At 38.8% G+C, this 13,040-nt stretch overlaps 1 protein-coding gene and 1 long non-coding RNA gene across 3 annotated transcripts in view; one reads left to right on the top strand and one right to left on the bottom strand.

The window, feature by feature from the left end:
• LOC126815727 (nibrin) overlaps nucleotides 1-13,040 on the bottom strand; it is a 417,793-nt gene that overhangs the window by 257,375 nt on the left and 147,378 nt on the right. The gene's annotated exons all lie outside the window — the stretch shown is intronic.
• LOC126816295 (uncharacterized) lies at nucleotides 2,708-10,490 on the top strand. Its single transcript, XR_007678294.2, has 7 exons — nucleotides 2,708-2,827; nucleotides 3,770-3,988; nucleotides 4,367-4,526; nucleotides 5,290-5,408; nucleotides 8,995-9,151; nucleotides 9,436-9,545; nucleotides 10,392-10,490. It is a non-coding gene; the product is annotated as an uncharacterized LOC126816295 (long non-coding RNA).

Here is a 13,040-nt window from a genome sequence, read left to right on the forward strand (position 1 = left end):
TTTTTCCAACGCTAAGGCCTATATCTCCAAAGTCGGGACCTATATCTCCAAAGTCGGGACATATTTATCCAAATTCGGGACATATTTCTCCAATTTCCGCATCTTTTTCTCCAAATTATGTATCTATTTCTCCAAAGTTAGGACCTATATCTTCAGCGTCAAGGCCTATAACCCCAACGTTAAGACCTATTTCCCGAACTTTCAGATTTATGTCTCCAATTTCCGCACTTATCCACCCTACATCCGTACCTATTTGGCAAACATCAGGATCTGTTTCTCCAACTTACGTATCTATTTCTCCAACTTCCGGCTCTATTTCACCAACCCCCAAACTTATTTGGCCAAAGTCCGGACCTGTATGGTCAACGCCCGGACATATTTCCTCGACGCCAGGGCATAATTGGTCAACGCCAGAACCTTTTACTCCAACGTCAGAACCTATTTCCCCAACGTCATGGGCTATTCCTCAAACGTCACGACCTATTTCCCAACCTTCCGGGCCTATTATCTCTATGCCAAGACCCATTTCCCCAGCTTCAGGACATATGATTCGACGACCTCTGCACCAAATAAAGAATCGACCACTTCGCCGACTGCTGCACCGAATAAAGAATCGACCGCTTCATCGACTGCTGCACCGAATAAAAAGTCGACCGCTGCACCAACAGCAGCACCCATGGCTCCACGATCAGCTGCACCAACGGCTCCGCCAACGGCTGCATTAACGCATTTTGTCCTGAATTCAAATTCAGTTTTAATAAAGTCACATGTTTATTTTCTTCGTTAGTTATAATATAAATAATTTGATATTCAGAAAACATAGGAAAAAAACTAATCAACAAATCAAGATCCTGAGAGGTTATCTCAAAAGGTTAATTAAGCAGAAAAAACACAAGCCATGCCAATTGTAAAGAATAGTTTATGGAAGATAACATGGAATATTAAATAAAGTTAAGCAGGCTAAACCCATTAACAAGCTTATGTCTGTAGTAGAAGAACAAGGAGCAGAAAAGAAATTTCTTCATCTTAATATTATAAAGCAATAAAATAATGCTCGCATTGTATTTAATGTTGGAAATGCTGAGAACTATAGTTTGCATAAATTTGCATCAGGTCTAACAATTTCAGACTTCCACTACCTAAGCTAGGTCACATTATTGGTGCATTTTGGTCCACAATCGACGATTCGCACAGCTTCATCAAAAAATTCATGTTTCTTAAATACAATAAAATAGATAATAAAATTTAAGATTTTTTTTTAAGTATTTTTGTTTTTGTGACAAGACATATTCATTTTTGCCAAGACAGTGGGTGTGACACTTGCAGGAAAGGTGGGTTTTTTTTAAGCGTGAGAGCATTGGCATTAGTCAAAATATTGCTATCTAATTTTGTAAAGTGTTGCAGTTTCCAATAATCAGTATCGTTTCAAAATGATTCAGTTTCAGGATTCAAATTCTTGAAACTTTGATGTTGGAAAATATAAATTTAAGTCCCTTTCTTTCGATTCTTCACCAAACGTCTACAAATATCACTATGAAACGAAATGAAAGGGAAACGGGGAGACGGGTTATGAATAGGCAGAAGCAGTTGCTCTATCGGGAATCATAAAGATTCATTCCACAAAGATCACAGGGGGGTGGGGTCACAGGGGGTGGGGGCGAATGGCTAGCACGCGGGCGCTGTATCATAAGGCCAGTCATTGAGTCAACTGGCGTGGTTTCGAATCCCCGGTTGTACGTGACAAGGAGTAGGGTCGCCTGTCCAACCTCGTGGGTTTTCTCCGGGTCCTCCGGTTTCTTCCCACTGCTAAAGACCCCAGCGCGCAAGCGAATTATTGAAATAAAATTAATACCATATGTTAGTCCCGAAATGACCTAGTTTGTGTCGAGTGGACGTTAAACCCCATCTCTCTCTCTCTCTCTCTCTCTCTCTCTCTCTCTCTCCAAAGATCACAATAAGCCTGGGTTCCAATATCACTCTCTTTAAGAATATTTTACGACATTTCGGTATGAAATCCTTTAAAATTAATGGTGCTGGATATATAGCACAATGGCGGCACCCGATTGACCACCACGGTCCACACAACATATTTCTTGTATAATATCCAAACAGCAAAGCAACTGTGGGTGTTTATCTCATCGTTACCGATTCATAAAACTCATGTCCTCCCATCTCTGTTAGAATAAAAACCACAAATAATTAATTAGATGTCAGTTATATTAGTGACCGAGTTTTTGGTGGTTTAGTCAAAGTAAATTATTTCGACGCCCTTCGCTCGGTATACATTAAAATGCCCCTTTTCCGGTCCGTTTGTGGGAAGTATAACATATTTAAAGGAGTATCTCCTTTCCCCTGCTTGCTCGGTCGTGTCGCACGTCAGTGTCCTAAATTCTCTGGGCTCACGTCTTCAAAGATAAACTAAAAGCATGACTCATTATTTCCTCAATTCTTCTGGTAGGTCAAAGGCTAAACTCAAAAATGCCAAATACAAAACAAAACGAATTATATAATATGAATAACCCTAACCTATAATCTAAAGATAGATCTATGTAGGTTGCATTTAGAAAAAAACCCATAAAGTTAAAAGAAGGGGGATTAGATTGCGTTAATGGTACCGTATCTTTGTAGGCCAAACCTAGATATCTACTAATTTGAAGGTCATTATTTCGTTTTCATTGATAAGATATTTCTTTATGTGGACACATATTTATGTATAAAACCCTGTTTGGTTTGTTCTTATTTGTATTTACGAGAAACCAAGTTAGAAGAACCATGTTGACAGCTATAATCTTCGGGGTAGTCCTATGTGTCACAGTATCTACTGGTGGTAAGTTGGTCCTATGTGGTAGCCACGGTGGCTCGATGGGTAGGGCGTTGGCTCGCTAACCTGGAGGTCCCTATTCGATCATTGCGTTGGCGAGAAAGTGCATAGGGATTTTACGGTGTTGTTGCTCCTGGTGAGTGGTGCAAGACTGAGGGAATGTCAGTGAGCAACGTAAAGTCGTTCGGATGGGACGACAAATCGAAGTCCCGTGTGCGCATTGGCGTGCACGTAAAATATCCCTTGGCAGTTTGAATTCGATATAAGACTAGGCCGTAGCGCCGCTGTCCGGGCAAAATATTTCTCATAGCACACTGTATGACGAATGCATTAGCCCTGTCGGAGCAGAACAGTAGGACATTAAGCCCCATTTTATTTCATTTCATTTGGTCGGGCAAAATATTTCTCATAGCACACTGTATGACGAATGCATTAGCCCTGTCGGAGTAGAACAGTAGGGCGTTAAGCCCCATTTTATTTCATTTCATTTGGTCTTATAGCGTAATTCAAATTTGAACACAGTTAGGCTTTTAAAACTGATTAAATATGTCTCTACCAAAATCAAGCCGAAATTCATGTCGTACTAAGGATTTATCTGTGGCGGAACTAAGGACAATAATATATCGGAATGACCGGTGTGCTCATTTAAGTGATTTTTGGAACAGGAACGGCTCCCCTAGCGCTACTCATCTTGTTGTTTTTCTTGGGGAGATGTTTTCCGAGGACAGGTCCAAGGCTCCACTAATTCAAGTACGATCAACATGGAACATGACATGATTATTCCGTCCACCATTGTGCATCGATTGAAGACATTTGATACCATTTCAAGATGGCGGCCATGACGACGTGCTCGGTTTCTTGTCAATACTTCTACTTGTTATGATCGCCGTATCAAGATAGGGAATGATTCAATATATGGTGTTAATGGTGTAATCTTTCTCTGTGTAGCTGATGTAGTTGTATTGACTACGGAGAACAGGCAACAAGAAGTAACAGAGTTTGATCTTGCTAACCCATCACACAAGAATCGCGTTCACCAACACCGTAAAAACCCAAGTGGAATTAGCTATGATCCGGTAGAAGAGAAGATGTATTGGGCTGAACCAGGAGCCAAGGCTATCTACAGTTCTAAAGTTGATGGGTCTCAACAACAAATGGTACATTCAAGTAAGAATTAATAAAAATTCGGGTTACATGTACGTCAGAGGGTTTTATTTTTGTTGATGTTGGGGTTTTCTTTCACTTAAAGGAGGCAAGTCTTCAGCTCTATATCATCCATAGTTTTCGACATTGCAAACAAGACTTATTGGTCAATTTAAATCAACATTAGTGTTGTTATCTTGCCTTGAAAGTTTAGGTTTCTGATATCCAATAATTAAGACAAAATGAACATTTTAAAATTGGCACACGAATCGCGTACCAGAATGCTTTCATTCGCCATTTGTAATATGAAACGACTCGATGAACGAGGCTAAACATACCATACAGTAGACTGGAATAACTAGTTAAATCCCATTTCATTTCATTTCTTTTTGTTGTTTACAGATGTGAATGTGTATGACGTAACAGTAAATATAGAAGGACGTGAAGTAATATATACAGATTCTAGAACTATATCTAGAATATCTATCAATGATCATCATGTATCTACAGTTGTATCACATGCTACTGGTGCTATAGATATAGAGTATGATCCTATTGACAAGTAAGTATATACATGTACTATAGATATAGAGTATGATCCTATTGTCTTGACAAGTAAGTATATACTATTTGGCCCTGTTGATAAGTAAGTATGTACTATACATTAGATATAGAGTTTGGCCCTGTTGATGAGTACGTATATACTATAGATATAGAGTATGATCCTACTGACAAGTAAGTATACATGTATACTATAGATGTAGAGTTTCGTCCTGTTGATAAGCAAGTGCATGCTACTGGTATTATTTGTATATGGATAGTTTAATCCTGTCGATAAGTAAGTACCGCGTATATAGTTAAACGCCGTTATCATAAACTTCGTATTCTCGAAGACCCAGATGACACATCGACAGTGGAGTATAGAGAAAACCTTATAGAATAGCAGCTTGAATTCATTGAGTTTTGATTTATCTAACCATTATAGTATGCATAAGTTTTTGACTCTTTCTTTTTTTGAATTGTAAAATAACCGGTTTAGTCTACATATTTTTGCCATATTTAATTTTTGTGAATATAGCATGCAAGTTGTACATTCATCTATCAACTATATTATCAAACATATGAAATACGGTCATTATCAATTTTATGTGTTCTTAAACTATTTCAGTTTAACAGTTATGTCTTACGTCGTTGTATGTGTTTTAATACTTAAGTTTATTATTGTACCGGTTTTTGCCACATTAACTTACCACCTTGGTGTGGAGCTGTGGTGACTCATTGAGTAAGACGCGGGCTCACTAATTGATGTATATTGAATTTTTCAGACACATATATTGGTCTAATTTCTTAGGGAATGTAATAGAGAAATGTACATACCCTGCTGGTCAGTGTTCAACATTAGTAAAAACATCATTTCCTCTGAATATGGCCATAGACCCCAAGGGTTAGTAACGGGATATTTTTTGTATAAATTTAAAGATATATTCCTTCTAGACTAGTAAGGTTATTTATTGCATCCTAATAACTTAATGTAAGGTAATGCCAGCATTTCATGCGAACAGGAAAAATAATGAATAGATCGAGAATAATTAAATGAGCATCACTTTCTGTCAACCAGTAGATCTGGCAAGTATGATAGTGTGTGTTGTAGAGAATAGGTTAAGGTCACAGCTGGCAATTTGCGCGTTTCGAAATACCGTGTTGGCGATAGGTGGCCAATTCAAACAATTGCCTTGTGCACATTACTCAAGCTCCAATGGGGAACCAAAACGATACGTACATGATGTCTTACTAAAGTCGCATGTTCAAGGAACCTAGTCAAACAGCAACAACACTGAGCTTTAATTGTATATATATATATATACCTTTGTTTCAGAAAGTCGTTTCATTCGTGTAATGTGGCAAATAGTAACGATGAATGAATGAAATGGGGTGTAACATCCTACTTTTCTGCTCAAATATGGCTAATGAAATCGGGCATACGCCATGCAGTGTGCTATATGAGGTAAATTTTGATCGGGCAGCAATTGAATTCCAAATGTCAAGGGCCGTACGTATCTGCCAAAGTGTACACGGGACCTCGGGTTTTTCGTCCCATCAGAAGGACTAGACGCTGTCGGTTGCCAGGTCCTCCGCCCTGTACCACGATGTACTTTCTGGGACAACAAACACCAGACCTCCAGGTATGCGAGCGAACATCTTACTCAGTGAATCACCAAATATACTATTCAAAAAAAGTAGGGGATATTTGATTTTTAAGTGTTATTAAAGTCACCTAATGAAACTGACGAAGAAACAAATGACAAAATGAAATGAAGTTCACATTCATCGATTTATTCCAAATGATCGTTAGACTAAGTAAGGCACAGACTGACCATTATAAGGGTAAAATGATACCCGGGGTCAAACAGCAAAGTTACCACAGCATCACAACCAAGTCAGTAACGGGTAAATCCTCCTCTGTTTGCCAAACAAGCATTGATTCGACGTGGCATACTCCTAATGAGACGTCTAAGGTCATTTTGGTCCAGATTGTCCCATTCCTGTTGCAACGCAGCAGCAAGTTCTTGGACATTGGCAGGACGTTGTTGACGTTGACGTTGCCATGCTCGATGGGGGAGAGGTCGGGACTCAGTTCTGGCCAAGGTAATGTGGTGATGTTCTGTTGTTGGAGGTAACCTGTAACGATCCTGGCCCTGTGACATCTTGCGTTGTCATCCTGGAAGATGAAACGGCGGCCATGACGTCGTGCGAACGGCACAACATGGACTGCCAAGATGTTGTCCCGGTAGTACTGGCCTGTAACACGCCCTGCAACAACATGTAAAGCCGTTCTTCCAGCAACAGTGATGCCTCCCCACACCATAACAGAACCACCCCCAAATCGATCATGTCTGATGACGTTAACGTCTTGGAAGCGCTCGTTTCGACGACGCCACACCCTCCTACGTCTGTCCAAAAAATCAACAGTGAACCTTGACTCATCTGAAAACATCACATTGCTCCAGCGTCGATTATGCCAGTGTTGACGATCCCTACACCAACGACGTCTTGCCTGAATGTGATGATCTCTCAAACAAGGGATCACGCGAGGACGTCGGGCGCGAAGGTGACCCCTATGCAGTCGATTCCGAATCGTCTGGCCACTCACTCTCACACCAGTGTCTGTTTGAAGACGAGCGCTGATCTGATTTGCTGTGATGACACGATTTCTCAAGGCCAAGGTACGGATAAATCGATCCTGGGCTTGAGTTGTCGCCCTTGGTCGACCTGAGCGTGGTCTGTCCTGTACAGATTGTGTATCACGGTATCTGGACCATAGCCTGCTTATGACAGACTGAGAAACATTCATCGTCCGCGCCACAACCGCCTGTGTTGTGCCGATCTGTAGCATGCCAAGGGCACGTAACCTTTCATTTTGGGTAAGCCCAATTAAAACAATTAAACTGATGTTTCCACCCTGGAATTCAATGCCACAATGACTGTAACATTCAAAGTCAGAGTCGTGCAAATCTTGGGTTGGACCCCCATGATGATCCCAAGCATCACCTGCATTCCATGCGGTAGCTATTGGTGCGTTTGGGCGTCACATGTAACTGGAAATGTTTCTTCTGTTAGGTTCTATAGTGACTTTTTTCGTAGTCATTTGCATATTTTAGTATTATGCCCCCAAAATCAAATATCCCCTACTTTTTTGAATAGTATAGTAACAAACTGCTTAAAGGGGAAGACCAACGATTTTCAATAAGGTTTCCATAAATAATAAATATATATTTAGAAATAATCCCTCCTATAACATATGCAAAAAATAATTTGCAAGCGAGAAATTAATTTTTATTAATACCGGAAGTGACGTAGTTGGTTTGACACGCTCACTGGTCACTATAGTAAACATACAAATTTGGAGCAAGTTTAGCGCTGTATTTTGTGATCGTTTCGCCGTTTGGCAGAAAATCTGATGAAAGGTAATCTTTATTAGGATATTAAGAACAAGAATTTACGGTGTTTTGAAGGTACAATATACAACGCGTTTGTGTAAATTAAGTTTCTAAACTGGACACTGTGACACAATTTAAGCCACATGGCTAATTGTTTACATCACGTGATAGCTGGCACGTGACAGATATTAACCGAACACAAATTGGCGACCTATTCGGCTAGCGACCTATTCGACCGATCAAGCTGGCAACCTGTTCGTTGGCAACCTATTCAGAATGAGAGCGCACCCCTTTAATATGATTGTGCCAACTTTTACTAATAATATTTCGAAAGCTTATTTAATCAGCTTTCGGAATATATTTAGTTGGATGTCCAGAATTTTGTAAGATAATGCGAAATTACATCTCTATTCTGAGCTAAAGGAATGGATAAATGATAATATATTCTACTTTCATTTGATAGACGTTACGTTGGATTTTATTGGTTGATAAAATAGATGAGTTCGGGCGACTGTTGAATTTATTCTGAATAGGTTGCCAACGAACAGGTTGCCAGCTGGATCGGTCGAACAGGTCGCTAGCCGAATAGGTGGCCAATTTGTGTTCGGTTAATATCTGTCACGTGCCAGCTATCACGTGATGTAAACAATTAGCCATGTGGCTTAAATTGTGTCACAGTGTCCAGTTTAGAAACTTAATTTACACAAACGCGTTGTATATTATACCTTCAAAACACCGTAAGTTCTTGTTCTTAATATCCTAATAAAGATTACCTTTCATCAGATTTTCTGCAAAACGGCGAAACGATCACAAAATACAGCGCTAAACTTACTCCAAATTTGTATGTTTACTATAGTGACCAGTGAGCGTGTCGAACCAACTACGTCACTTCCGGTATTAATAAAAATTAATTTCTCGCTTACAAATTATTTTTTGCATATGTTATAGGAGGGATTATTTCTAAATATATATTTATTATTTATGGAAACCTTATTGAAAATCGTTGGTCTTCCCCTTTAAATACCTGTCTGCTCCAGCTGATGGTTTGTTGTATTTTATTCACCGTATGATTTATTTTGCTAAATATCGCAGGCAAGCGACTGTATTGGGTATCAGGAAACCATGAACAAGTAGAAAGTATTGGTTTAGATGGTCATAATCAACGTACAGAAATGAGCTCTAATGATGATATGTATACAGCATTAGATTTCTATGATGGAAACCTTTATGTTGGTGTTCATAATTCCAAGTTAGTATAATTAATGTTTTAGGAGTTTATCGGGTTGTCTTGATTTTGATATAATGTAGGGCTCTATCGACGTTTCTGAAGTTAATATTCCCGTGGGAGGGGATGAGTACGGGGACTAATCCATCCCTTATTCAAATCTGTTTTTTTAAAATAAAATTCTGTTTTCAACAATTTGCGTTTTTCAGTTTTACAGGTATATTTAATGTTATCGTTGAATAATGTTTGCAGTGTTGATTTAATGAATACGTTTATGAATAAAAGATATTATACTCAATATTTTACAGACAAGCTAAGATTAATAAATATGATGTTAAATCACGACACACAACAACAATAACTACAGAAGACTATAGATCATATTATGATATTGCTGTCAGTCCTAAACAAGGATCGGGTGAGTTATGTCCCCTTGACTGTTGTTCGTTCTCGTCATTGGGTTATCATGGGCTTAGTACGGACTTTGGAAACTATACTATGCGAATTTGAGATAGGCCTACATAAAATAAGCACATCTAGCGTACATTTTGCATTAAAATTGTATGTTAAAAATGTTGGTAATGGGCAGCATTCGTGTTTCAAATCCGAGAACTAAAACAGTAACAAACAAACAAAATTACAGGGGCATTACAGGAGATTTGATAAAGAGTTGACAGTTCTCGCTATAATACTTAAAAAAAATAGATAACGTACATAGAATATGCTGACAATATCAGTCAAATTTCTCCACCCTGAACCGAGATATTAGTTTTTGAACTTTAGGCTAGCCTCGATCATCATTACTTAACCAGTTTTACGTTTAATTATCCTTCACAAGATGTATTCCAATGCTCTAAATATCGCAGGCAAATTAATAATTTAGATAACATATCAGGCCTAAAGAAAGACTTGCAATAGGCAGATTTAGCTCTTGCATAATGTGTGTTTAAATGATCACAAATCAGTCTTCAGTTGTTAATTTCTGTATAGACATCACAATTTCCTGGTACAGGGTATTAAAACATTTTCTGGCAGCACTTGTTTCAAATCTGAGAACTTACCCAGAAAGAGAACAAGAGTTAGCTAGCGACATTGATTGCTCAGAAATCAGATTTCAGTTGTAAATTTAATTAAAATTGAGAAATCAAAAGTCCAATAAATATTAATAAATTTTGACAACTCAATAGACATAGATATCGTTTGGTAAATAATATAAACTCGTTGTTAGTTAAATATATTTGGCTTCGATTTCTTTTTTTTTCAGGACATATTATTGGTTAACAATGGGACTTATTGGTATTTATGGAATTTGGTGAATAAATAATATAGGGTCTAATGTATTCTCTTAGTTGATATTTTGTTTGATCATTGCATAGCATCAATTGGTACTGTACAACTTTCTGCCAAGAACCATCTTCCAGTTTTCCAAAAAGTTACGGAGAGCGAAAGATATGTTATAGGCATGCATATTCTACAAATCATAATATTAATAAAATTTTTTGCGATACGTCGAGTGCTAATAACAAAAAAGCTCTTGTCGGTTCTAGTCCTTCGGATGAGACGAAAACCCGAGGTCCCGTGTATACATTGGAATGCACGTAAAAGATCCCTTGGCAGTTGGAATTCGATATAAGAGTAGGCGATAGTGCCGCTGCCCGGGCAAAATGTCCCTCATAGTACACTGTATGGCGTATGCCCGTCTTCATTAGCCCAGCATAGGAGCAGAACAGTAGGACGTTAAACCCCATTTCATTTCATTTCATTTCATTTGTTGTCGGTTCTTGTCGGTAATTAGTAAAACCGTCGTGAAGGGTTAAAGCTATCCTGGATGATTCTAGATCGAGTAATGTTAGCTATGCCTGGTCTAAAAACATAGTGTTTACAATCATTGAATAGCATTAATAAGGGTATTATAAAACTTTCTGTCGAGAATCAACTTCGATAGCTACTAATGTCGACTCATAAAACAGGCTGTCAAGGATTAAAGTTATCGCGGGTTATTGTTGTTGTTCTTAGCGTTTAACGTCCGCTTCCACCGAGGGTGATATCGCAGACAAGGTTTCATTTTCTTATTATCTTAGCGTACGCGCGGGGGTCTTTGCTGTGGGAGGAAACCGGAGTACCCGGAGTAAACCCACGAGGTTGAGAAGGCGTCCCTGTCTCCAAGCCACATACGCTCACACCAGGGATCGAAACCACGACCGCAAGCCAGAGGTGATCGGCCAGCGGCAGCTCGAAGTGTGACACTCTAGAACACTATGTCTTGATTTGATTAACTCCGGGAATCATGTAAACTAACCACTAGTCAGGGGTGTCAAGGAAAATTGATAAAACGACTTCTTCAAGATTTGATAGTATTTATTTGTTACTCAATATCATATATTATATGATGAGTACAGATTAAATTAATAGTCTTCCATGCACACAAATCTACTAGCAAAACGTTTACATTGTGATCCCAAACAACAACTTCTACCATTTCCCGTTATACTGCATGTATCACCACGTTTAATACAACCACCCTAAAAAAATAAACATCAAATACATATATTACCATGGTTTAATACAACCACCCTAAAATAAACATTCCGTGAAAAAATAAACTTTTATATAAAGGTGCACTACCCTTCGATTAATGAAAATTTGTGGTTGAATTCTGTCGGAACGACATTCAGTCTGAAATTTGCCCGTATAACCTATGAAGTCATAAGTTCTCCGCATCAAGCGAAATGCTTTTGAGTTACGTATACTGTTAATTCCCATAGCAAAGTTACCTTATATTTTAGTTCTGGATATTGTTTAACGCCATAAACGACTTGGTCTTATTACTCATAAATAACGTGCGAGCTGCGGTGGTTCAGTGAGTCACACGCTGGTTCGCTAACCAGGAGGTCTCGCGTTCGCTTCCGTTTCCTTGGGATTTACCTACATGGCTTCGCCTTACGTGCACGCCAATGTGTACACGGCACCTCGGTTTTTCGTCCCATCCGAACGACTAGACAGCTTTCCTTGTCAGGCTCTCCGTCCTGCATCACTGACATGGGGGGGGGGCACGCCGGATAATCTGGATGAAACTTCTCGGCCAATGCTGGGATCGAACACCCGACCTCCAGGCTAGCGAGCCAGCGTCTTACCAACTTAGCCATCGTGATCCCCATATGAATTGTGCCCGTATTCATTAGTCCATCAACGAAGAAAGGTAGAACGTTAAACTCCATTTCATTTCTTAAGTAAAGTATGGAGAATTTCAAGATGATAAGGCAATATTTACCACACTTCCACCTCCTAGTTGACATCGTCTTTGTCCACTGAGACCATAACTTTGACAAGTATATCCCTTACAACATTGCATACCATTAGTTAATCCACATCTATCGTTTAGTTGTCCACAGAGCTAAAAATATACATGTAATAAATACTATAGTGCATGCTGTGTCCAATGACAATATGGGAAATAAAACTATGGATCGGTACCGATATTAAAAACTCCAGTAAAGGAATAGCCATGGTCTGAGTAAAATGCCCTGAAACCCCTCCGCCACGTATACCCTCCAGTCATTAAAAGACTTAACTATTATATCCATGATAAACGAAAATTTTGTTTCAGATTTAGTTGGTTATCATAATAATCATGATTACCACGCAAAATAACTAGAGGGTTAAAACCTAACTTTGAAACTTCTTTGGTTTAAACCCTGGTTCCCGATTACAGGGACATTAGCTTATGGGAACAGACGGGTCTTTTTTTTACACCAACCCATAATTGAAGCTATTGGATACTCTCGTACAGTATAAGAAATGGTATGAAGAATTTTGAAAATTAATAACTTGTGGTTAGTTAAAATGAACAAATCATTTAACCTTGGCGAAGTGGAATCAAACTTGGAATCAAACTTATTAGTTTATTATTGGT

The sequence above is a fragment of the Patella vulgata genome, chromosome 3 (genome assembly GCF_932274485.2).
Source record: "Patella vulgata chromosome 3, xgPatVulg1.2, whole genome shotgun sequence".
NCBI lineage: Eukaryota > Metazoa > Mollusca > Gastropoda > Patellidae > Patella > Patella vulgata.